Source organism: Myotis nattereri, assembly GCF_964212035.1.
Source record: "Myotis nattereri genome assembly, chromosome: 19".
In the NCBI taxonomy this organism is placed as follows: domain Eukaryota; kingdom Metazoa; phylum Chordata; class Mammalia; order Chiroptera; family Vespertilionidae; genus Myotis; species Myotis nattereri.
Genome location: NC_138095.1, coordinates 12,350,745 through 12,374,491, shown reverse-complemented (window position 1 = coordinate 12,374,491; position 23,747 = coordinate 12,350,745). Strand labels below are relative to the sequence as shown.

General features: G+C 63.1%; 1 protein-coding gene across 2 annotated transcripts in view; it reads left to right on the top strand.

The window, feature by feature from the left end:
- Positions 1 to 23,747, top strand: part of PITPNM2 (phosphatidylinositol transfer protein membrane associated 2) — a 100,742-nt gene that overhangs the window by 17,160 nt on the left and 59,835 nt on the right. For both annotated transcript variants that reach the window (XM_081113564.1, XM_081113561.1), the window contains exon 2: positions 9,710 to 9,812. The gene's annotated coding sequence lies outside the window, so the exon portion shown is untranslated. The remainder of the gene's footprint in view (positions 1 to 9,709; positions 9,813 to 23,747) is intronic.

Genomic DNA, 23,747 nt, shown 5'->3' with positions numbered 1-23,747 from the left:
AGGAGCTGCTTCCAGCCACGTGGCCTCCTCCCTCTCATGTCATAGCCGAAACCCAGGCTCCGGGGCGAGGAGGCCGGCCCGCCCTGGCACCCGACCGTGTGCTGCCCGGGCGCTGGACGCTCCATCAGGGCATTGAGTGATAAGAGACGGCCAGCCGTGGTTCCCAGTTGAGGGGGGCGCAGCCCACCTGCCCCCCAGGTGTGCGCTCTGCAGGCCCTGTCGTCACAGCGCCAGCCAGGCCGGGACCTGCAGAGTTTCCATTTGACTCACTGTTGTCGAGGTGACGGGACTCGCACGTTCTCAGGGCGCCACGATGGCCGGGCCGACGCCGCTCCCTGCGTGGGCGGCGGGCGTGGGCTCCCCACGAAGAAAACCGCTGCTTTTGAACAGGCTCCGAACAGAACATTTTTGCTTTCACTGAAGTTAAGAAAATAATAACAACTCACCCAACACCCCACTTAAAACAAAACAAAAAAACAAACAACAGAAAGGAGCCCTGGCCGGGTGGCTCCGTCGGTGAGCGCGCCGTCCCAGTGTGCCACGGTGGTGGGTGCGATATCCGGTCAGGGCACATGCAAGAAGCAACCAATGGATGCATCAGTCAGTGGAACAATAGATTGATGTTTCTCTCTCTCTCTCAAATCAATAAAATAAAATTTAAAAATATTGCTACTTAAAGCAAAAGAAAGGAAAAAATATCTAACATCAACCCACACAAAGCCTCTGTGTCCAGCCTGGGACCAGGACCCGGCAGCACCAGGCGGACGGAAGGAAGCCGACACCTCCCTTGGGCAAGGCCAGGCGCCCTCCTCCATCTTCCAGGGGCTGCGGTACCCGATCCTTGTCCCGCCTCCTCCCGACCCTGACAGAGCCTGGGCAGACGCGGCTTCGCACACACGCAGACTGTGCTGAATGCGCCCCCAGAACTCCCCGCGGTGCCGCGAGCTGACGGGGACATCGTGCCCCGAGCTCCGTCCGAAGAGGTCCTCGGTCAAGGCGGGGGAGGCTGTTGTCACCGACGCGCAGCCCGCTCAGAGCAGAGGCGGAAGCTCTGCTCCCACCCGCAGTGGCCGGAGGCCGACGCTGAGCCCAGACCGGCTGAGCCACGGGCAGCCGATGGCCTCTCGGGGGTCCCCGTGGTCCAGAGCGTGACAGGGACGGGCCGAGGGCGCTGCCCGCGTCCCCGAGCCCGCCCCCATCGGCGCCGAGGCACAGGGTTTGTGGACGGGCCATGTGTTTGACAGTCCTCCCCGCGTCTAGTCGCCAGATGGTCTAAACAACCCGTCAGCGGTATGGTATGCAAATATTTCCCGTCATTATCATGGTGCTGCCGTGTTGACATTAACGAGGATGAGGAATTACTCGGAGGATCTCGCCATCGAGAGCCGGTCGGGGCGCAGGCAGGGCTGCAAAGCTGGCCCTGCGTCGCGGAGGGGACAGCGTTCGGGGTCGGTTGGCCGCCTCCTGCCCACACACCGCCTCCCGCCCAGACACGGCCTCCTGCCCACACCGCCTCCCGCACACAGTGGACCCGGGAGCATTCCCTTGGAGCTCTTGGCAAGGACAGCATGTGCTTCTCGTTGTGAACCAAGGTGATGGTTTCCACTGTTGGTGAGAGCTCAGTGCCCCCCCCCCCATATTTCCCTTTTTGCTTTGCCTACCAGGAAGCACACAGCTGAGATTTCTAAATTTAATTGTATTTTTTAACTCATTTGCTTGTGGATTGTCCTCAGGAGCATCGGCATAGGCTTTCCTCTGCCTTTGTGGGTTCTTTCTTTACTCGTCTAGTCTTTGGGGAGGTGAAGCTGTGTTGTCTGGTTTTTGGAAGCAGGTAGGATGAATAACATGAAGAAGCTCCTATCATGAGCTTAGTGTGGGGTTGCAAGTTGCAGGACTGGTCTCTAGCCGATGTCCTGGAATTACCAAGTAGACAGGGTGCTGGCAGGGCCAAGATTAGGTGTAGGCCTAATTCTCCCGTGTCCTTCAACGCCCGACACGTAGTAACAGTTTGGTGAATGTGTGAGGACAGGCAGTGCTAGCTGCTGTAACAAACAGTCCCCCATTCGCAGTGGCTTAGGGCAGTAAAGACTGGTCACTCTTGTCATTGGGTGCTCCGGCCGTGGCCTCCACACAGTGACTCACGGATCCCGAATCCTTTCCTTCTGTGTATCTGCCCTCCCTCGGGGCTCCCTTGGGGGTCCTCCACTGGATCTGGGCTGTGGAGGATTATATGGGGCGTTAGGGAGGGGCCAGGCCTGGAGGGGGTGTGCATCCCTCTGTCAGAGCACAGGTCACACAGCCCCTCCGGGAGCCCAGGGGCTCACGTGCAATGTAGGAAGAGGACCTGGGACCGAGCCAGACGGCCCCAGGGAAGGTGTGGAGTGAGTGGACACGTGTAGAAAGGACATAGAGAGGAGAGGAGGGCTCCCAGGGGACAGAGGTGAGGGGTCCCACGCGTGTGTCTGCCTCGTGGATCTCCAGCGCGGCATTCGGACTGCTTGTTGTAGCAGCTGCATTGCCTGTCCCAATACAGTCACGGTTGTTCAAAACCATAGGATTGCAGGGCGCGGCGGCCGCTGCCGAGGCTCTCGGAAGATCACCCTCCTTGTCCAGGTGGGGGCACTGAGGCGCAGGGAGGCGAGCCTGCTCAGCGTCAGCTGCTCGAGCCCCGGCCTCGCCCCCCACACCTGGGGTCGTTTCATCGCACACAGAGCCCACGGCGCCCAGGCCCCACTCTGGACGGGACGATGGAGAGCCAAGTGATTGACAGCTCAGTTAGGTCCGTGGAGAGACGCCCCCAGCCTTCACAGCAGCCCTCGAAACTGCCCACAAGGCTTGATGTCAGCATTTATTCCGCCGGGATTTGGGCTGCGGGAAACGACTCCTCAGACCCATTCGGGCACCGCCTTCTCTTAGTGACTCGCAGGGGAGCGTGTGAAAGTTCTCGGTCAGTGTCACCTTAGGACAGTGGTTCTCAACCTTCCTCATGCCGCGACCCTTTAATACAGCTCCTCATGTTGTGGTGACCCCCAATGTCATTGTTACAGATTGAACACAATGAAAGCATAGAGATTCATCACAAAAACAATATGTAATCATATATGTGTTTTCCGATGGTCTTAGGCGACCCCTGTGAAAGGGTCGTTCGACCCCCAAAGGGGTCGCGACCCACAGGTTGAGAACCGCTGCCTTAGGAGGAGCAATTCCACAAAAGCCGGCCAGCCTGACCGCCGTGACCGGTCATCTGCTCCCAGACCTCTCGGCTTAAACACAACCGTTTTACTTATTTGCGCACGACGTGGCGGCTTGGGCAGGGCTTGGGACAGCTCGCTGCTCCCCTGCGGGTGGAACATGCATTGCCAGGTGGCCCCCCTCCTGTGGCCGGCACGCGGGGCGGGCTGGGCTGCTGGCCGGGGCGTTGGTCCCCCTCCGCGTCCCCTCTCCCCGCGGGCTTCTCGCCGCTGGCTGACCTCCAGGGGGTTGGACTTCTCACCTGGCAGCTGCTTCCCCCAGAGAAACACCACAGGAACATCCGCCTCCTCCTCCCCCCACACCGCCCCCCGCCAGTGCGGCTCAGTGGTTGAGCACCGATCTTTTAAAATAAAATGTTTAATCGTAGCAAAATACCCATAACGTAACAGGCACCTGTCTCCACTTTTAAAGGCACCGTTCAGCGGTGTTAGGTACCTTCACCTGTGCAACCCCCACCGCCGCCCGTCCCCAGAACTCTGTTTTTATCTTGTGAAACGGGAACTCCGTCCCCACAAAACACCAACGCCGGGCCCTCCCCACCCGCACCCACCGTCCACTCTCTGCCTCTGTCAGTGTGACTCCTCCGGTCCCGCCCGTAAGGGAGTCACACAGCGTCTGCTCCCTCGTGTCTGGTTCCTTTCCCTCCGTCTGGAGCCCTCAGGGTTCCCCCATGAGATAGGATGTCCCTTCTCTTCGGGGCGGCATCGTCTTCCTTCGTGCAGCTGGAGGCCACACCCCGTCGGTCCGCTCGCCGCCGATGGACACGCACCCGGGCCGTTTCCCCCGTGTCCGGCTGTGAACGTGGGCGCCCGCGGGCTAATGCCTGTCCGAGCCCCGGGCCCACGCCTGGCGCGGTGACCCGTCCGCTGTGTCCGGTTGGTCGGCACCGGCCGCAGGGCCAGCTGGGATTCCCAGGCCCGTGGCTCACCCGGGGCAGGTGGGTCACCAACATCACCGTCCGCCACAACCCGTCTGGGAGGTCTCCGTGGACGAGCCCAGGGGGACCCTCACACCAGCCACCCCCCCCCCCAGGCCCGTCTCCACCCTCGCACCCGGGACACCAGGGCCCCGCGGACAAGCTCCCCGGGGGAGGCCGAGCGATGGCGGGCTGCGCCTCCGGTTACATAACCTGTTATTCTGCGCCGCACCAGGCCCGTTACTTGTCAGAAGTTTCTGGAAGCCAGCTGTAGGAGCTCCAGGCAACTGGGGTTGGGGGACCGCCTCTCCCTCATAGTATTAGTCACTCTGTACTTAGCTAAATTTAACTTTTTATCATCCAAATGATATTTTTGTGTGCTTAGGGTTTTACATAATGCTACCAACTGCTGCTAACGGGGCTGAGCCTTGCTCTGTTTTGTTAGGCGTGTGTGTGCATGTGGGGGGGTGTCTCCCCGTGAACTTCTGCACGCACAGGGGAGCGTGGCTCCGTGCGCCTTCCCCGTCCGGCCCTCCCAGGCCGGGCCGTTTGCTCCCTCGGGCTCTGCTGTGCCGCTCGCCAGCCACCGCGGGGAGAAAACATCGCTCTGACAGCTGCTAATGGCCCGGCTAATGCTTCCTTCCTCACTGGAGGCCTCTCGCTCTGGTCTCCAGGGTTTCCTGCTGCCTCCGCAGGCCTGAGAGAGAGAGAGAGAGAGAGAGAGAGAGAGAGAGAGAGAGAAGGAGGGAGTCCGTGTAGAGTGTCTGTCGAGAAAGCAGAGAGAAGGATCTGGAAGGGGTGGGGGCAGCGGGAAGGGAACAGGAAATAAGAAATCCAGCCGCCGGCCCACGGCGTGGGGTCCACGATGCCCGTGGGGGGCGGGGGCAGGGGACTTGGCTGCGGGTGGAGTGCGGAGACCTGGCCTCCCCGTGGGGACACGGAGTCTCGGCTCCGCCCTTCCCCTTCCTCCCAGCTGCTCAGAAGTGGTAGCACTCGGGGTGTCACCCAGGGGTCTCCTGTGTGTGCACCGCACCTGCGGGTGGGAGGCGCCCACCTCCATTGTCCAGGGGGGAAACCGAGGGCCGAGGCAGCCGCAACCATCGAGCGCTCGCCGTGTGCCAGGCCTGGTGCCGGCACTCACTCCCACCGGCTCGTGGGCTCTGCTCTCCATGGCCCTTCGTGGAGCAGGTATGCGTGACGGGGCCCTGTGACAGGACAGGGAACGGAGTCCCAGAGGGACAGGCACACAGGACGTTGCTCGAGGCCACAGAGCCGAGAGGTGGCACAGCACCTGTCAAACCCTGTCCACCTCCAGGCCCCGCGCTCTGGCCGCTCGGTTGCCAGGCCGCCTCCCCGCAGGCTGTCTCTAGAATAAAGCAGGGTGTGGACTGTCGCTGGGGGAGGAGCTGGGTGACGGGGAAACAGGGACGGGAGAGGCCCACGCTCACCCTGCACCCTTTTATCTTTTTAAAAAATACAGGTGTATTATTCGTCTGTTATTTAGAAATTAGGAATGTCCAGGTCTAACCCCAAAATAATTGAAAACATACGTCCGCACAAAAAAACGTGTCCACAGCCCTGGCCGGTGGGCTCAGTGGTTAGAGCGCTGGCCGGTGCACCAAAGGGTCTTGGGTTCCATTCCTGGTCAAGGGCACTTACCTGGGTTGCAGGGTCGATCCCTGGCCCCCGTCCGGGTGCGTGTGGGAGGCAACCCGTCGATGTGTCTCTGTCACATCCATGTTCCTCTTTCTCTCTCCTCCTCCCTTCCACTCTCTGAAAATCAGTGGGAAAAATATCCTTGGGTGAGGAGGAATAAAAACACACACGCCTCGCCCTTACCGGTTCGGCTCAGTGGATAGAGCGTCGGCCTGCGGACTGAAGGGTCCCAGGTTCGATTCCGGTCAAGGGCATGTACCTGGGTTTTGGGCTCAATCCCCAGTAGGGGGTGTACAGGAGGCAGCTGATCAGTGTATCTCTCTCACTGATGTTTCTAACTCTCTATCCCTCTCCCTTCCTCTCTGTAAAAAATCAATAAAATATATTTAAAAACAAACAAACAAAAGAACCACACACACGCCTTGTACACAAATGTTTACGGCAGCATGATCCACAACAGCCACACGGTGGAAACGGCCCCGTCTCCCCACGGACGACTCGATGAGGTGGTCCGTCCACGCGGAGGACTGTTACTCGGCCATGAGCAGGAACGGAGCCCTGACACCTGCTTCAGGTGGATGAACCTTGAGAGCATGAAGCTGAGTGAGAGGAGCCGGACGCAAGCGGGCGCGTGTGTGATCTCATTGATAAGACGGGTCCAGGGCAGGTAACCCTCAGAGACAGGAAGCAGGTTAGGGATTGCCAGGGCGCGGGGGGAGAGGGTGTGGGAGGCGACTGTCTCCTGGTGCTGGTGGGCCTGGGGTTTCTTTAGGGGGTGAGGGACATGCTCTGGGGCTAGGTAGCAGTGATGGTTGTACGACTTTATGAATGGACGAGATGCCTCTGCACGGCACCCTTCAAAACGGTGAATTTTATGACATGAAATCCCTCCGTCAAACAAAGCGAGGAGCCGTGCCTCCCAGGGCCTGTCAACCGTCAGCCGCCCGGACAGTTGCTGGCGGGGCTACCGCTGGCTTTGCCTCCGTCCCTCTCTGCCCGTTCTTTCGCCACCTGCCTCCCGGTCTCCATGCCAACGGAGAATGGAAACAAACGTCTAGCTCCGGGCACACTAGCCGCTCTCCTGGAACTCGGGCGTTCCGCCAGCCCGAGACACACGCACGTCGGGGCACGCCGGCGAGCTGGCTCCCCGTCAGGACGACGGCGTTCGTTACGTGTGCGTTTGACATTGATTCAGGGGGGCTGGGGCGAGGCCGGTGGCCTGTTCACAGAAACTGCGCAGAGAAACTGGACTCGCTCACTAGCTCACATCCGCCCATCGGAACAAAGTCACGGGAAGACCCTCGGGGAAGCACTTTGGATGTCCCGTCGCCAGAGGTTCGTTGGGTTTTTGTCGTCGTTGTTTGTTGGTTTGTTGGTTGGTTTACACCCCGCCGTTCCCCAAACCACAGGGAAGATGCAGGTTGAGAGCTCAGAGGAGAGGGTCTGGTGTGTAACATAATTCCAGTGGGTGATGCTGTGCTGGGGAAGGGAAGTTTGCTGATAGAGAACTCGTCTCACCCCTCCCTGGCCCCCCAAACAAGGCAAATATCGGGGGTGATGGATGTGTTCACTGAAGAGGGGAGGAGTCTTCAGGACGTATATGGATAGCAAATCGTCACAATTTGCACTTCCGACTGCAGGGTGTCCCCCCAAAATGCAGACACAACTTCAACAGCTGGTAGCTCAAGTTTGACAATGAAGTGGATTTTAATAAACACCGCCTTTAAAATTACTCAAAGTAGGGTAAGCATTTTCTGGGACATCCTATCTATTACCATTTTATTACAGTACTAGAGGCCCGATGCATGAAATTCGTGCAGGAGTAGGCCTTCCTTCTGCAGGCTGCCGGCACCGGCTTCCCTCTGGCACCCAGGACCCGGGCTTCCCTCGCAGCCCGGCTTTCATCTGGAAGGTCGTCCGGAAGGACGTCCGGTCTAATTAGCATAGTACGCTTTTATTACTATAGATAGTACAATATCACAATTATACCTCAATTCAAGGGGGGGGGGCATGAAGGAATAAAATTTGTTTTTTTTTCAGTTCCTGGTAAACAGGAAAACGTGTGTTATGTAGTATCAGGACCCCCCACCCCACGACTCCCCAGCGAGCACAAACCTCGTACAGACCTTGTTCCGCTTTGTCTCGTCCCTGCAGGGAGCGGGCTGACTTGCTTCTGGCCCCTTGTGTGTGGGGTCACCTGGCCCTGTCTTCCTATTTTATTCCAGCCGCGTTCCATCCGCCCCCAGGGAGCTGCTCCCTCCCTCAGCGGACTCCTCGCTCACTTTGTGCACTAGAAACGCTTTTGTCGGGAAAGTTCTCCTGCGCCTGCGGGCACCTCTACCTCTCCGTAGGGACCTGCCTTTTCCCTGGGCCCTGCCCACCTCATTCCACGGCTGTGAGTCAGTGAGTCAGGGAGTCCGCGTGGACCTTCTCACCCAGGAAGTGGTGCCCGCAGGCCTGCAAGACCCCACTGCCTCGGGTTGGTGTGTTACGGGGGCCAACCCTAACCTCCAACGCGGGGAGACTTGCAGGGACCTCACAGAGGGTTGGAGGGGCTGTGGCGAAGCTAAGAAACAGCAGGAGAAGCCGTGCAGAGCAGGGCGTGTGCGAGGGGGAGCTGTGGTTTTTGGCGTGGAGGGAGAGACGCGGACGTTCTGTTCATTCGGATTCGCCTGTGTCGGGGCTGTTGCAGCCGTGGACGGACGGGAGGGGCAGTGCAGGGCCCAGGTGGGGGCTGGATTCCTGCAGGCCTGTCCCGTCAGTCCCGGGAGGAGTTTGCAGCATTGGCCGTGGCTCCCGGGAGTGGGCGCGTGGGCTGCGCTGGGTGGTGGGCGGCTGTGAACGCCGTCCCTGTGCTCACAGCCACACCTCCCACGGCTGTGCCTCCCCTCCTCTCACCTCCCCAATTAGACTCTCCCTCCCCTGGCCCGCGCTGTCTGTCCTCGCTCGCAGTTCATCGCCGTTGCTGTCTGCAGCCAGCGGAGGGTTCTCCTCTCTCACCTGGTGGGGACTGCTGGCCCCAGGCGGGCCCGGCCGGGTCCCCAGATCCCCCGTAGCTGGCCTCAGCCCTGGAGGAGGTTGCTGTGGAGTTGGGAGTTTCTGGAACCATCCCTGCTCCTGTAGCTCGAAGGCGGCTGCCTTCTGGTCCTGGTCCCAGGAAGGGCCTCCCGGGTGGCTGCCTGCTCCCTGGGACGGGAACAGGGGCTCACACATGGGCAGACGTGGCCCCGGCGTCTCCGCGGGAGCCCGGGCCGTGGATCTCCTGCCGTCTGAGGCTGGTCGCACTGGGACTCCCCGGAGACCGCGTCTGGGCCTTTTCCTTGGTCGTGTGCTCCTCTGCCCCGGGCCCGCGGTCCCTCTGCCTGGTGCAGGAGGCTGATGGGAAGGCGGGAGGCCGTCATGGGCTTCAACCCATGATGCTGACTGTGACCTGCCCTGGGCCCCCCAGCTGCTGCCCCCAACGCTGGGCTGCTTCCCCCCCTCTTCCACCTGCCACCCCGAGGCAGCCTGAGCCCTGCAGTCCCCGAGGGGCGGTGGGGGAGCCTCAGGTTTGAGGCCGAGCGCTGGGAGCTGGGCCTCTTGCAGTCAGACACCTCCCGCCTGTGTGTGCCGGGGGTGTGGGCCCAGGGTCCCCGAGCCACGCGCCCCAGCACGGACCCATCCTTGGCCAGAAGTGTCGTGGGCTGCCGTCTCCACGGACCCATCCTTGGCCAAATGAACACCCTGTTTGCAGCGTCCCCTGCCCTGTCCTCGGGGCACATCCGCATCCCCAGGCCCTGGCGTTGCTCAGGACGCGCCCGGCTTCGTCGGTTTCCCCGTGGGGTTGGCGCCGAGGGGTCTAAGCGGCCAGGAGTCTCACCACTTACCCACGGCCTCTCCCTGCAGGATGCTGGCCGCGTGTCCCGGTCCCCGACACCCTTCTGTGGGCCTAGTCAGCCGAGCCATCCCCCGTGGGACGTCGAGGGAGCCTTCTCAGGCAGACCTTCAGGTAAGGACCGCCCCCCGGCCGTGGAGTTGGGGGTGCACGGGCTCCGTTGCTGTGTGCCTCCTTCCCTCCTACATCTGACTTTATCGGGTTTCCACGGGGTGGAGCGGATCCATCCACCCACCTTCTTGCAGATACTGACGGCTCCTCACGAAAAAGTGAAGCATAATAATCCCTCCATTGTAAACTGCTGTTTGAAATTCTCTGTTATTTTTAGATAGTCCCTTGTTCCATAGGTCAATTCTGTTATTTTTCGACGGTCTCTTATTCTGTAAAATAACTTTGGTTTTTTTTTTTAGCTTAAATAATAGGAAAGATAAACTTAACTGTCTGACCTTGCAAGCTAGCCATCTAAAGGGGCTGATACGCCGATACTGATGATATTCTCATGCCAGGTGTTTGTTAGATATAACATGTACTCAAGGTTACAAGTTGTCTGCATAGATATGACAGGTGTTTGTTAGATATGATACGTACTCAAGGTTACAAGCTGTCTGCAAAAATAACTTACACAAAGACCTAGAAGGATATAAAAAGGGAATACTCCTTCCTTCACTCAGAATTTGACAGAGATATTCTGCTCTGAACCCGCGCGTAGTAAAGATGACTTCTAACTAATTGGCTCATTAAGGCGTCTCGTATCCAGTAGGAAGGTCTGATGTTCCTTCCAGCAGTGGTCGCTTCTACATTCCACCAAACCCGTCTCTGCTCCGTCCAGGGCGCCTTGCTGCTCCCCTCTGCTCCCCTGGCTCAGCCTCACCTCCCCACCCCAGCCAACGGGACAGGACAGGAGTGGGGGCTCCCCAACCTCCGCCGTGGGCGGGAGCTGGTTGTGACCGAGCGTGGCAGGCAACATGGAAAGGCCGTGCGTGTTTTCACATGACCAGCTCCCTAGATGAGAAGCTGGGGGGATGAGGCAGAGGTCCCCTGGGGGTCCAGGGCCTCGGGACCAGAGGTGGGATCTTGGGGGCTTATTTGCTCTTTCTCTGCCTCTGCCCCGAGGGAAGAACAGGAGCCCTGGGTCCCCTGGGCCCCTTGTCCATCCCGGTCCATCTCACCTCCCCTGTCTCAGGCGCAGGCCTCGCCCTGGCCCTCGTCCCCCCCGTCGTCACCCCAGGGCCATGGGCGAGAACAGCGAGGGCGATATTTTTCCTTCCTAAACTCTGAGGAACCCTCTCCCTGTGTGCTGACCGGCTACTGAGCTTTGGGGGCCCCGAAGGGGGATCCACGCTGGGAAATGAACAAGCAGGGCGCCGAGGCGGGGGTGGGGACACGCTGGCTGGGCTGAGCACACAGCACCCCGGGCAGGAGCGATGACGGTCCCCAGGCTCAGAGATGCCAAGCACCTGGCTCGGGGTCACACAGTGGGTCAGTGCTGGGCTCGGGACTGGCCCCCAGAACTAGACGCAGATGCGCGTGGCCTGGTTTGCTGACCCAGCCTGGACTCCCCTGTGTGTGTGTGTGTGTGTGTGTGTGTGTGTGTGTCGGGGGGCCAGGCCCAGCCCGGACTCCCCTGTGTGTGTGTGTGTGGGGGGCCAGGCCCAGCCCGGACTCCCCTGTGTGTGTGTGTGTGGGGGGGGGGGCAGGCCCAGCCCGGACTCCCCTGTGTGTGTGTGTGTGTGTGTGTGTGTGTGTGTTGGGGGGCCAGGCCCAGCCCGGACTCCCCTGTGTGTGTGTGTGGGGGGGCCAGGCCCAGCCCGGACTCCCCTGTGTGTGTGTGTGTGTGTGTGTGTGTGTGTTGGGGGGCCAGGCCCAGCCCGGACTCCCCTGTGTGTGTGTGTGGGGGGGCCAGGCCCAGCCCGGACTCCCCTGTGTGTGTGTGGGGGGGGCCAGGCCCAGCCCGGACTCCCCTGTGTGTGTGTGTGGGGGGGAGGGGCAGGCCCAGCCCGGACTCCCCTGTGTGTGTGTGTGTGTGGGGGGGGGCAGGCCCAGCCCAGACTCCCCTGTGTGTGTGTGTGTTGGGGGGGGGCAGGCCCAGCCCGGACTCCCCTGTGTGTGTGTGGGGGGGGGGGGGCAGGCCCAGCCCGGACTCCCCTGTGTGTGTGTGTGTGTGTTGGGGGGCCAGGCCCAGCCCGGACTCCCCTGTGTGTGTATGTGTTGGGGGGGGGCAGGCCCAGCCCGGACTCCCCTGTGTGTGTGTGGGGGGGGGGGGGCAGGCCCAGCCCGGACTCCCCTGTGTGTGTGTGTGTGGGGGGGGCAGGCCCAGCCCGGACTCCCCTGTGTGTGTGTGTGTGGGGGGCCAGGCCCAGCCCGGACTCCCCTGTGTGTGTGTGTGTGTGGGGGGGCAGGCCCAGCCCGGACTCCCCTGTGTGTGTGTGTGTGGGGGGCCAGGCCCAGCCCGGACTCCCCTGTGTGTGTGTGTGTGTGGGGGGCCAGGCCCAGCCCAGACTCCCCTGTGTGTGTGTGTGGGGGGGGGGGGCAGGCCCAGCCCGGACTCCCCTGTGTGTGTTTGTGGGGGTGCGGGGTCCAGCCCGGACTCCCCTGTGTGTGTGTGGGGGGGGCGGGGGCCCAGCCCGGACTCCCCTGTGTGTGTGTGTGTGGGGGTGCGGGGTCCAGCCCGGACTCCCCTGTGTGTGTGTGTGGGGGGGTGCGGGGTCCAGCCCGGACTCCCCTGTGTGTGTGTGTGGGGGGGGGGCAGGCCCAGCCCGGACTCCCCTGTGTGTGTGTGTGGGGGGGGGGCGGGGGCCCAGCCCGAACTCCCCTGTGTGTGTGTGTGTGGGGGGGCAGGCCCAGCCCGGACTCCCCTGTGTGTGTGTGTGTGTGGGGGGTGCGGGGTCCAGCCCGGACTCCCCTGTGTGTGTGTGGGGGGGGGGGGGCCAGGCCCAGCCCGGACTCCCCTGTGTGTGTGTGGGGGGGGGGGGCGGGGGCCCAGCCCGGACTCCCCTGTGTGTGTGTGTGTGTGGGGGGGCCAGGCCCAGCCCGGACTCCCCTGTGTGTGTGTGTGGGGGGGGGGGCGGGGGCCCAGCCCGGACTCCCCTGTGTGTGTGTGTGTGTGGGGGGGCCAGGCCCAGCCCGGACTCCCCTGTGTGTGTGTGTGTGGGGGGGGCAGGCCCAGCCCGGACTCCCCTGTGTGTGTGTGTGGGGGGCGGGGGCCCAGCCCGGACTCCCTTGTGTGTGTGTGTGTGGGGGTGCGGGGTCCAGCCCGGACTCCCCTGTGTGTGTGTGGGGGGGGGTGCGGGGTCCAGCCCGGACTCCCCTGTGTGTGTGTGTGTGGGGGTGCGGGGTCCAGCCCGGACTCCCCTGTGTGTGTGTGTGTGGGGGTGCGGGGTCCAGCCCGGACTCCCCTGTGTGTGTGTGTGGGGGGGTGCGGGGTCCAGCCCGGACTCCCCTGTGTGTGTGTGTGTGGGGGTGCGGGGTCCAGCCCGGACTCCCCTGTGTGTGTGTGTGTGTGGGGGTGCGGGGTCCAGCCCGGACTCCCCTGTGTGTGTGGGGGGGGGGGTGCGGGGTCCAGCCCGGACTCCCCTGTGTGTGTGTGTGTGGGGGTGCGGGGTCCAGCCCGGACTCCCCTGTGTGTGTGTGGGGGGGGGTGCGGGGTCCAGCCCGGACTCCCCTGTGTGTGTGGGGGGGGGCCAGGCCCAGCCCGGACTCCCCTGTGTGTGTGTGTGTGGGGGGGGGTGCGGGGTCCAGCCCGGACTCCCCTGTGTGTGTGTGTGTGTGGGGGGGTGCGGGGTCCAGCCCGGACTCCCCTGTGTGTGTGTGGGGGGGTGCGGGGTCCAGCCCGGACTCCCCTGTGTGTGTGTGGGGGGTGCGGGGTCCAGCCCGGACTCCCCTGTGTGTGTGGGGGGGGGGGGCAGGCCCAGCCCGGACTCCCCTGTGTGTGTGTGTGGGGGGGGGGGTGCGGGGTCCAGCCCGGACTCCCCTGTGTGTGTGTGGGGGGGTGCGGGGTCCAGCCCGGACTCCCCTGTGTATGTCGGGGGGCAGGGGCCCAGCCTTCCTGCTGGTCGGGCTCCAGGTGGGTCCGGTTCCTGCTCCGGTTCCCCCCCTCCCGGGGCCTCTCTCCGCCCTGCTCACCGCCCGTCCCGCTGGCACCGAAGGCTGTCTTCGTCTCTAGCTGCTCATTCTTTTCAGTTCCCGCAGAAAGGCCTCCGGGTGCTAAGGAGGGAGGGGCTGCCGTGTACTTTTGCGTTTTGTTTTAATTTACTCCCCACGGTGGTGTCTCGGCTGAGGGGCGTGTGGGGGCGGCTGGCTGGGCACCGAGCCTCAGCCCCTCCGACGTCACCCGCTGTACCTGGCGGGGTGGTGAGCACTTCTCTGCCCACGGCCTGAGCCTGGCATCAGCCTGAGCCTGGCATCAGCGCGTTGCTCCGAGGGCCGCCTCCTGCCGAGCCATCTGGCTCCCTCTTCTGGGAGGAGGGTCCTTTCCTCCCGGCAGCGGCCTCCCGGGGTCTGGGGCCCGGGGCGTGGAGGGCGGCCTCACCGCCCATCTTCCTGGGGAGGGAGGGGGTCCTCCCCTAGAACCCTCAGCCTCACTCGCTGACCCAGCAGAGGCTCGTGGACTCCTCAGTGCCCGCCCGCCCGGAGGGTTCCAGGTGCTGGGACGCAGCTGTGGATGTCACGGACAGAGTCCCTGCCAGCCATGCCTGGGGCGGGCCCGGCGCCCTCTCCGCTCTCACCTCTGCGCTTTGCCGAGGCTGTTCCAGGTCCTGGCTTCCCTCTTCTCACCTCTCCCCAGACCCGGAACACGGCGGGCCCCAGTGGGGGAGTCAGGGTCACCCCGAAATGCCGCTGAGCTGCTCCTAGGAGGTGGGGGCCGTGCAGGGCCCCGATGGCGAGACTCATGCAGCGGAGAGAGGCTGAGAACGGGACTTCTCCCTTCGGCGCTGCAGGGCTGAGGGAGCAGAGGCTGAGGAAGGAGAGGCTGAGGGAGGAGAGGCTGAGGGAGCAGAGGCTGAGGGAGCAGAGGCTGAGGGAGCAGAGGCTGAGGGAGCAGAGGCCGAGGGAGCAGAGGCTGAGGAGGAGAGGCTGAGGGAGGAGAGGCCGAGGGAGCAGAGGCCGAGGGAGGAGAGGCCGAGGAGGAGAGGCTGAGGGGAGAGGCTGAGGGAGGAGAGGCTGAGGGAGGAGAGGATGAGGGAGGAGAGGCCGAGGGAGGTGAGGCTGAGGGAGGAGAGGATGAGGGAGGAGAGGATGAGGGAGGAGAGGCCGAGGGAGGTGAGGCTGAGGGAGGTGAGGCTGAGGGGAGAGGCTGAGGGAGGAGAGGCTGAGGGGAGAGGCTGAGGGAGGAGAGGCTGAGGGAGGAGAGGCCGAGGGAGGTGAGGCTGAGGGAGGTGAGGCTGAGGGAGGTGAGGCTGAGGGGAGAGGCTGAGGGAGGAGAGGCTGAGGGAGGAGAGGATGAGGGAGGAGAGGATGAGGGAGGAGAGGATGAGGGAGGAGAGGCCGAGGGAGGTGAGGCCGAGGGAGCAGAGGCCGAGGGAGGAGAGGCCGAGGGAGCAGAGGCCGAGGGAGGAGAGGCCGAGGGAGCAGAGGCCGAGGGAGGAGAGGCCGAGGGAGGAGAGGCTGAGGGAGCAGAGGCTGAGGGAGCAGAGGCTGAGGGAGGAGAGGCTGAGGGAGGTGAGGCTGAGGGAGGTGAGGCTGAGGGGAGAGGCTGAGGGAGGAGAGGCTGAGGGAGGTGAGGCTGAGGGAGGAGAGGCTGAGGGAGGAGAGGCTGAGGGAGGAGAGGATGAGGGAGGTGAGGCTGAGGGAGGAGAGGCTGAGGGAGGAGAGGCTGAGGGAGGAGAGGCTGAGGGAGGAGAGGCTGAGGGAGGAGAGGATGAGGGAGGAGAGGATGAGGGAGGAGAGGCCGAGGGAGGAGAGGCCGAGGGAGCAGAGGCCGAGGGAGGAGAGGCCGAGGGAGGAGAGGCCGAGGGAGCAGAGGCCGAGGGAGCAGAGGATGAGGGAGGAGAGGCCGAGGAGGAGAGGCTGAGGGGAGAGGCTGAGGAGGAGAGGCTGAGGGAGGAGAGGCTGAGGGAGGAGAGGCTGAGGGAGGTGAGGCTGAGGGAGGAGAGGCTGAGGGAGGAGAGGCTGAGGGAGGAGAGGATGAGGGAGGTGAGGCTGAGGGAGGAGAGGCTGAGGGAGGAGAGGCTGAGGGAGGAGAGGCTGAGGGAGGAGAGGCTGAGGGAGGAGAGGATGAGGGAGGAGAGGATGAGGGAGGAGAGGCCGAGGGAGGAGAGGCCGAGGGAGCAGAGGCCGAGGGAGGAGAGGCCGAGGGAGGAGAGGCCGAGGGAGCAGAGGCCGAGGGAGCAGAGGATGAGGGAGGAGAGGCCGAGGAGGAGAGGCTGAGGGGAGAGGCTGAGGAGGAGAGGCTGAGGGAGGAGAGGCTGAGGGAGGTGAGGCCGAGGGAGCAGAGGCCGAGGGAGGAGAGGCCGAGGGAGCAGAGGCCGAGGGAGGAGAGGCCGAGGGAGCAGAGGCCGAGGGAGGAGAGGCCGAGGGAGGAGAGGCCGAGGGAGCAGAGGCCGAGGGAGGAGAGGCCGAGGGAGGAGAGGCCGAGGGAGGAGAGGCCGAGGGAGGTGAGGCCGAGGGAGGAGAGGCCGAGGGAGCAGAGGCCGAGGGAGGAGAGGCCGAGGGAGGAGAGGCCGGGGGAGCAGAGGCCGGGGGAGCAGAGGCCGGGGGAGGAGAGGCCGGGGGAGCAGAGGCCGGGGGAGGAGAGGCCGGGGGAGGAGAGGCCGGGGGAGCAGAGGCCGGGTGAGGTGAGGCCGGGGGAGGTGAGGCCGGGGGAGGAGAGGCCGGGGGAGGAGAGGCCGAGGGAGGAGAGGCCGAGGGAGCAGAGGCCGAGGGAGGAGAGGCCGAGGGAGGAGAGGCCGAGGGAGGAGAGGCCGAGGGAGTTGAGGCCGAGGGAGGAGAGGCCGAGGGAGGTGAGGCCGAGGGAGGAGAGGCCGAGGGAGCAGAGGCCGAGGGAGGAGAGGCCGAGGGAGCAGAGGCCGAGGGAGGAGAGGCCGAGGGAGCAGAGGCCGAGGGAGGAGAGGCCGAGGGAGGAGAGGCCGAGGGAGGAGAGGCCGAGGGAGGTGAGGCCGAGGGAGGTGAGGCCGAGGGAGGAGAGGCTGAGGGGGTTCTTGCCCCGATGCAGCTCAGAGCCCTTCCTTCCCGAGGTGGTGGGGGTGCACGCCGGAAGCTGGGGTTCCTTTCTCAGCCTCACCCGGCTGCCCGCAGTCACTCCGCCCACCCCCACCGAGAGGGTCTGCCTCAGAGGGGTTCCCGCGGGCGAACCTCTGCCCTCAGCGGGCGGGTGAGCAGAGCGGCTGGCTTGCCATGGGGAGGGTCCGTGGGGAGGGTCCAAGGCTCAGAGGGGTCACTTCCTTCCTGACTCCCCAGCCCTCGCAGGGACGGGCGTTTCCTGCCATTGCCTCCTCAAGGTCACACTCTCAAGGTCGCTTCTCCCGGGAGGAAGAGCTGGTGGCTGGGGCAGGACCTCAGACCACAGCGGCCGCTGACACACACTTTCCATCCCAGCCCCTTGTCTGTGGGCCACTCCTTCCCCTGCGAAGCCCGACTCCCTCCCCAGGCGCCGGGCCCAGGGAGAGCGGCTGGTCCCGTGGGGTCCGGCTGTGATGAAGCGCAGGCTCCATCCCGCAGCCAGCCCGGGCGCACGCGGAGGGCCGTCCCGCGTGGAGCTGGTCCCCTGCGCTCCCCCAGCCCCGCTGACCTCTCCCGGCCACAGCTCTTTTTCTGATGACGTGAGACTCGGAGTCGGAGGTGGGCTCCCCCTTCCTCACAGGCTCAGGGCCTCCCTCCGCCTCTGAGGAACCCGGCCCTTCTGGGTCCCTTCTCAGGAGCCTCCGTGCCCGCTCCCTGGGCTGGCGTGTTGGCTTAGGTGGCGCACTCGTCCCGAGAGCATCCCTCGTTTTCACCCGGGTGCGGGAGCTGTGTGTCTCTGCCCTTGTTTCTGGTCCCTGCCCTGGGCACTTGTTGGGGTTCACACAGGTGGCTCGAGGGTGCCCAGCCAGCACACTCGCACTCCGGGCTTGGCAGGGTCGAGCCTTTGCGAGGCCACAAGGGGGCGGCGCAGTCTCAGGGTGGTTGGATGGGGCTCCCCCCCTGCCCCCGCCCCCCCACCCCCCCCCACCCCCGCCTTCCGCTCCCTCTGCCCTCATGTCTGCCTTTCCCGGTTCTTTCCCCTGGATGTGCACTCACGGAGCCGCGTCTGTAACCTCATCTCGCCTGGCGAGGGGCACCGGGAAGCAAGGGCGATGAGCGGATGCCCCCACCTCCCGGGCCCATTAGTTCCCAGGGTCATTTCGTTGCTTGGTTCCTCCTCCCACTTCCTGAGCCATGAGCCTGCCCAGAACAGTCCCTCTGATTCCTGGAGATAGTGTCCAGAGCTTTCCCTGCTTCTCTCCTGGTAAACTCCTACACATCCTTCAAAGCCCCACAGAAATGGCCCGTTTTCTGTGAAATCTGCCCCATGAGGCAGCCAGCTGCTGCCTTCTCTCGGCTCCAGCCGCACCCTGTGCCTCCCTCTACTAATGCACCAGCTGCTCTAATAAGTGTCTGCCCCTCCCAGACGGGGAGCTCTCATCCAGGCCACTGAGGAGCAGGAGCGGCACCCGGTCCCCTAAGGTCCCTGACCGGCCAGGTTACCTCCAGGTCGTCCGCCCTTCCAGGAGGTGGGAAGTGGCCAGGTAAGCAGAGACCCAGTGTGCACGTCCGCCGCGCCTGCACCTCCTCCAGGTGCTCAGCCTTGGTGCAAGTGACCTGCTTTTGTGAGCGTGTGCCCGGGAATCGGGGCGCCCTCGTGCCCACTCCCTTTGAGTCTCTGCTCTGTCTCCCAGCGGATGAGCAGGCCGGCGCCCTCAGGCGACCATGTTCCCTCCCGCGTCCCCGCAGCCGGCAGCTGGCACACACATCTTGGACTTGTCAGCTGCGTCACTACAGAGGCCGCGGCCAGTGGGGGGAGAGGGATTACGTTGCTCCCATCTGGCTCCGGCGCCTTCCCAGCCCCATCCAGCTGTTCCCCGTTACCCAGTGCCAGGCGGCAGGTGCAGGGGTGAGGCCTGCCAGGCGCTGGGGACCTGTCCGTCATCTTCACGTGAAATGTCTCCAAGGCTATTTCTGGCCTCGCCGTGATCCCAACGGCTTCGGGGATAAATATAGACACGATTGAGAAGCCCCAGGGGCGGCGGGCGGGCAGGCGGGCAGGCGGGCAGGCGGGCAGCCCCCGGAAGGGCGCGGACAGGCGTGTGGCCTTAAAAAGTCTGCCCAGCCGTGCCGAGTGCAGAAGGACAGGTTTCCTCGCCACGCACCGTGCCTGGGGGCGGCTGGCCGAGCAGGGGCTGCAGAGAGGGGGACAGGAAGCTGAGCTGCTGGACCTTGCACGGGGCAGGATGCTGGGAGTGACTCCCCCGTCGCCCTGTTCGCAGCTTGTAAAGGAGTCCTGGGGACAGCTGTGCGGAGGGACAGGCCAGCGTCCTCAGCTCCCAGCCTCTCCAGGCCGGGCTTCCGCTGCAGAGGGGGCCGCAGACGGGCTGGGCCGGGGTGACTGTGGGGTGCCCAGGCCTCGGCCTGCAGGCAGCTGTGTCCACGCCTGTCTCCTTGTTCTGCTCCCGGGCTGCCTGGATCCACCACCCCCGCCCCCTCGGTCAAAGCCCAGCTTTCTTCACCTGCGGGTCCCCGGTCCTCACTGCTCAGCCAGGCGGGCTGCAGAGCGGCCCTTGTTTAGGCTGGAGCTGCAGGGAGGGAGCCCTGGCTTCCGGAACCTTCTCCTTGCCTGCCTTTACTTCTCCCCTTCCCTCTCACCCCTTCCTGCTCCTGACTGCCTCCTCCCAGGCGGGAGCCGACACTGGGGCTGGCGCTGAGCGAGGACCCGTCTCGAGGAAAAGGATAGAAGTCAGCGAGCTGGGGAGAACCTCCCCGTGAATCAGACGGTCGCTGTGCCGTCACCGTCGTGTCGCGGGAAGCGTGTTCCCGTGGTCCTTCCCGCGGCCTCATTAACAAAGGCCAGGAGCGGGAGCGTGCACGGCCGGCTGTGCAGGGGGAGAGGCACTCACTCGCGTTGCCTGCAGGAGCGATGCCCGGCGCCTGCTGTCTGGGCCGGTAGAGGCAGCTGTGCCGGGAACTCCGCCAGCCGCTCGGACTTAGGCTTCAGGGCTGCAGGGACAAAGGGGACCTGGGGGCTCCGCGAGCAGGTGGCACGTGCGGGGTCTCACTCAGCCCCAGTGTGGGCTCTGAGCAGCCGGCCTCCCTCTCAGGATCCCATTGGTCCCGGACGGGATGGAATCGGTAGGCAGTTTAGTGCCCAAGGCACTTGCCAAGCCCTGGGGGATGGGGTGGGGGACGGGTGTCTCCCGGGGCCCGGAGCCCATAGAGGGAGGTCCAGGGGCCTGGCACTGGAGCTGGACCCCGTAGGATGCCCAGCTCACTCAGACGAGAGGTGGGGATGGGACTAAAGGGGAGGGGCCTTCCGGGCGTGAGGAACAGCCTGAGCAAAGGCACAGAGGCAGGAGGATCCTGTCGGCTAGGCTAGGGGCTGAGCTGGGAAGGTCAGGCTGAGCCCAGGCCAGGAGCCAGGTGGGGGGTGCCATGTGCGCCCCTTCAGGAGCATGGATGACGTCCTGAAAGCCGGGGCAGGGGGAGAGCATGAGGGGCCTTTAATCAGGCTCAGCCCATGACCCGGGGTTCCCTCTCCAAGCCCCCGAGTCAGCCGGCTGGGAAAGGGGTGGCGGCATCGCTCTCAGCCGCTTCTACTCCTCACCCCAATGCTGGTGCTGTGAGCTCCGGCACCCGAAAATGACCTGACTGGGAAAGTGTCGTGTGACGGGAAGATAAACACGTTTGCTCACGTGAACCACAGGCGCTAACCTGGCCCCGTGAGCATTGTCATGTGCGCACACGTCCGCGGGTGTGCATTGATAACTAGAACAAAGGGGGGAGTGTGTGGCCCTGACTGTGCCTCCGGGAAAGAATTGCCCGGCTTATGTGGCTCAGTGGTTGAGCATCAACCTCTGAGCATCCACCTATGAACCAGGAGGTCACGGTTCGATTCCCGGTCAGGGCACATGCCCGGGTTGTGGGCTCGATCCTCAGTGTGGGGCGTGCAGGAGGCGCCGATCGATGATTCTCTCTCATCATGGATGTTTCTCTCCCACTTCCTTCCTCTCAGAAATCAATAAAAACATATATTTAAAAAAATTGTGTAAGTCACCCTCTAACCCAGGGGTCCTCAAACTTTGTAAACAGGGGGCCAGTTAGTTCACTGTCCCTCAGACCGTTGGAGGGCCGGACTATAGTTAAAAAAAAAAAAACTATGAACAAATTCCTATGCACACTGCACATATCTTATTTTGAAGTAAAAAAACAAAACGGGAACAAATACAATATTTGTATTTGCATGTGGCCCGCGGGCCGTAGTTTGAGGACCCCTGGTCTAACCTGTGTATCTCAGGGTCAGAGTGTTGGCCCACAGACTGAAGGTTCCAGGGTTCGATTCCTGGCAAGGGCACTGAACCTGGGTTGCAGGTTCAACCCCAGGGCCCCACCCGGTGGGGCACATGGGGGAGGTAACTGATGTCTGTCTGTCTGTCTCTCCCTCTTTTTCTCCTTTCCACTCTATCTAAAATCAATGGGGAAATGTCCTTGGCCAGCACTAACGAAACAGAGAAAAAGAATTGTGTGTGAGTGAGAAGCCCGCACTGCTCTCCAGTTCGGGCGCCTGCACAGACTGAGCGGTCAGAGCCAGGAGCCTCATGAAGGCCATTCAGGCTCAAGTCCTTCCGTCCTCAGTGGAGAATAAAGGACCGTTTGTCCACTCACCGAACACCCTGACCCAACGCTGGCTCCTTCCCCCCCGGCAAGTCTCCAGGTCTCTGTGGACACCACCAGCTATCTTTTTAAAAAATATATTTTTATTGATTTCAGAGAGGGAGGGAGGGAGAAGGAGAGCGAGAGCAACATCAATGATGAGAGAGAATCATCGATCGGCTGCCTCCTGCACACCCCACACTGGGGACCGTGTCCTGACTGGGAATCGAACCGTGACCTCCTGGTTCGTAGGTCGATGCTCCACCCTGAGCCACACCTGCCGGCTGCATTTTCATTTTAAAATGCTCCCTTGTTTGCCTGTGGAAGGAGACGGCTGGTTAGAAGTCTGTGGCAGTGGCCTCAGAGCCGTTAATTAGGGGCTTGTAGATTTTCTTCAGATGCTCCTGTAGAGAGAAATGGTCGTCTTTGAGAGAGAGTCTGTCGCTTACTTTTTTTAAAATCCTCACCCGAGGATATTTTTCCATTGATTTTTAGAGAGAGTGGAAGAGAGAGGGAAAGACAGAGAAATATCAATGAGAGAAAACATTGATTGGTTGCCTCCTGCATGAGCCCAACCCAGGGCCTGGGCCGGGGCGGAGCCTGCAACCGAGGTACGTGCCCTTGACCAGAATCGAACCCGGGACCCTTCGGTCTGCAGGGCGCCGCTCTATCCGCTGAACCAGCCAAACCAGCCAGGGCGGGGTCACTAGCTCTTTAGCCGTCGCACAGAGTCCCCGCCAGTGTGCAGGGCCCCCCAGGTCTGGCCCCGGGTGGGTGTGGCCTCCAGGTGTCCCCTGGGAAGGCTTTGTACCCCCTCCTGGGCCCCAGCCCGGTTCCGACTCTGAGGGAGTTAACTGCACACGGGGTGCTGACCAGCACAGCTGGGCTGAGCGAACAGATCTTGGGCCTGACCTCGAGGCTTTTGGGAGGAACCAGCCGATCCAACTCTGCCGTGGGCTTCCCCAGGGCCCTGCTCCGAGACACCCCCCCCCCCACCAGGTTCCAGAGCGTCACGTTATCCAGATGTTGGAGCTGCGGAAGCTGGGGACCTGCCCTTCCCCGTGCGTGCTCACGCCTGTCTCCTTGCCTGACTGACTTCCTTCCTTCCTTCCTTCCCTCCCTCCCTCCCTTCCCTCCCTTCCATCCTTCCTTCTTTCCTTCCTTCTTCCCTTCCTTATTCCCTCCCTCCCTCCCTTCCTTCCGCATTTCTGTTGAGACACTTTATGAAACATCGAGGACCGGCTCAGACCCTGGAGCCGACTGACCGAGGTTCGAGTCCCCTCGGGGCTGTGTGACCTGGAGCAAGTCGCCTGCCTCTCTGTGCTTCAGTTTCCTCCTGTGCAAATCAGGGAGGAAAAGGATGAACTCAGTTCCCTCTCTGCAGGCCATGAGCCTGCAGGCCCCATCCCCTGCCTCCTCCCGGGACCCCGGGGCCTGGACCGTGATTGGAGCTGCCTGTCCTTCTGGGAGGTGCCGGGGATCACTGACCGCGGATCCTCTTTGAAGGAATGTGCCTGCGTGTTTGGGAGACCATTTGGCCACTTGGACCATGTCCCAGCCACACACTAACCCCCGTATGTTCGTCATCTCATACCATCCTCAAAAGAGCCCATTTCACCCCCGTTTTGTAGGAGAGAACTGGGGCTTGGAGGGGTGAGGGGACTTGCCCAGCCCCCCCCCGCCCCCCCCCGCAAGCTGATAACGACGGAGCTGGGATCTGTCCGCCCTCCCATGAGCTGCCTCTCTGCAGCCCAGAATGGCCGAGGGCTGCTGGCTTACCATGAATACACACGGCCTCCCCACCCGGCCCCCGGGACCTCCCCTGCATGTTTCTGACTGTCGGGTGGTCAGAGAAGCTTAAACGGAGGAAGCAAGTCATGTGACACCTAGGGAAATGCATTCCAGGCTGAAGGCACAGCAGGTGCAAAGGCCCTGAGGCAGCTTCTTGGCCTCTGCCTGCTCTTCGGGGTCTGGTAAGCCATCTGGGACCCAGGGGATCCTCACTGGTGAGGCTGGCTTTCTCTGAAGGCCCCTGGCGTTCCTGCCTGCTGGGGGCCCGCGAGCTCCCGAGCTGTTCGTTAGGAACCGACATGCGTCTGGGATCAGACGGAAAGAGTTCCAAACGTCACGTGATGTTGTCAGCCCTTCAAATAGCGTTTCGGAGAGTGGACTCCCCCCAATTCCCATTAATAACAACTTCCCACCGCCCCTCCCCCGTCTCTGTTCTTTCTG